The sequence below is a fragment of the Anastrepha obliqua genome, chromosome 1 (genome assembly GCF_027943255.1).
Source record: "Anastrepha obliqua isolate idAnaObli1 chromosome 1, idAnaObli1_1.0, whole genome shotgun sequence".
NCBI classification, from domain to species: Eukaryota; Metazoa; Arthropoda; class Insecta; order Diptera; family Tephritidae; genus Anastrepha; species Anastrepha obliqua.
The window spans coordinates 11,251,806-11,253,869 of NC_072892.1; the positions used below are offsets into that span (position 1 = coordinate 11,251,806).

The window sequence follows — 2,064 nt, forward strand, 5'->3', positions numbered from 1 at the left end:
CAGATCGTTTGCCTCTACTAGTCTACCATCTCACCAATCAATAACGGATGCGTAGTGACCTGCAATAGGTTAGGTCAGGTAGTAGCGACTGTCCACTATGGAGCACTCTCACGCTCGTGACCCATTGTGCGTCTCTTGAGAAACGTGCCCTTATCTCTTCTAAAACCAATGTGAACCATTCAAATGGTCCCTGATTTCCACCAAGCTGAGATCAACCAACTCAATGACAAATGCTTCTTCTTTTTCTTGAGTGACAATTGATCTGTCAACATTCTGGATGTTCGCGATTACATACAAATAGTACGGTTGTCAGGTTGTCATGTTCGAAATAAGCGACTAAAAAATTGTCTATATAAAATAATTTTTTTTTTTTGTTTTTACTTCTGGAAGGATTTATTTCTTTAGGTCCGAATGCAGCTTGCAAAAGCATCTACAGGTAGAATTTTTGCTAAGGCCCCGAGCGCTTTAGCGACAATGAGAGTAAATACCTATGAAAAAAACACGTTCCTCTTTGTATTTGCATAAGTTTGCTGCTTTAATAGATTTGTCCAATTTCATCTAACGAAGTTTGAAACCCCAAGCAATGCAAATTACGGGTGAGTTGCCAAATAAAGCAAAACATTTTATTTATTTATTAATTTATTTAGATATTAGAATATCTCTTCCGATATTACACAACGACAACAGAAATGCTACTACCCTAGCGCCAACTGAGAGTATAATAAATTTAATAGAGTAGCGAATACCTTTTAGTTAAATATTTGGCTGAGCTTTTCCTTGAACTTAGTTGTATATTACAATAATTAGCGCCTAGATTCCCAGTTGGTGGCAATTAATGCCCAACAAATAACAGACAGAGCTCGCCACACAACCATTTCAATGGCCACTAGAAGGCAATTAAATAAATGGCGAGTAAACCACATATTTTTTTAGCTTTATTTGTCCGCCTCGCTCCACAATTATCATTAGGCTTTTTAATCAAATTAGACTATGATTGTACGCTACCAGAGGGATAACCGCTGCCCTTGCTAGTCTCTCAGCAAGTACGCTGTCGATGTTTCAACAGTAGCGGACGTTTGGAGCCCAGTACAGCACACAAGGAGTACCACAGGAGAAACAATCGTTAAGTACTTATATAAAACCCAATTTGCGTACTCAGAAAGTTTGAGCCAAAATTACTTTTTTTTTATAAAACCTACAGACTAACAAAAATTAACATAAAATACTTGTTAAGTAAATGAGTTCAGACCCTTAAAAAAGCAGATATGTGGAAAGAAAAATTAATCAACTGTGAACTCCTTGCAAACCTTAGCTGCGTCTTGCATAAATGTTTCGTCTGTACTGAGACCATGTTCGATTGGAAATTCCTCGCGGCCATCCAATACGTACAATACCCCATTTTTATTGATCACGGCAACAAAGTGGTGCTTCACCGTTTCTTCAGTATCAGCAACAGTTTGACCTTCTTTTGCTAGTTCATGATATCTCTCGGTAAATAGATAATCGCTTTCCAAAGCTTTGCCACGCTCTTACGGTGTTAAATCCTTAACATTCTCAAGAAAGCTTTTCAAAACTCCATCACCTAATTGGATGCTCTCAGTGTTCGCCAGGCTGTGTATAAAAGCAAAAGTGCCGCAAGCGTACAAGGTAAGTTGGCGCATATGCTTTTTGTTTTTCACAAGTTTCCGATATATGGAAAAGCAAAATAATCGATTTAACAGGCTGCGGAATCTACTATAGTATTTGCTGTCCCAAGCCAACGACATCGAAATTTCCCACTTCCTAGATACGCCCAATTCGCCAATACATCTGGCTTTGATTCAAGTGGGAGCCAATCAGTCATTTCACTAATACCTTTTATTAGTCAAAATTAAAAAAAAAATTAGCCAAATAACTGTAAGAGGGTGGATTGAGAAGTCTTTAGAATGAAAAACTAGACATTGGTTTTTTAACAAAAAATTGATTTATTTTTCAACATAATCTCCTTTTAAGTCAATACATTTTTTCCAACGCTTTTCTAACATATTTATTCCTTCTCTAAAATAAGTTTTTTCAAAACCTTCA

General features: G+C 37.0%; 1 pseudogene; it reads right to left on the bottom strand.

Moving 5' to 3' along the window:
• Nucleotides 1-1,280: 1,280 nt before the first annotated feature.
• LOC129236059 (ubiquitin carboxyl-terminal hydrolase-like) lies at nucleotides 1,281-1,843 on the bottom strand (annotated as a pseudogene).
• Between the last annotated feature and the right edge of the window lie 221 nt (nucleotides 1,844-2,064).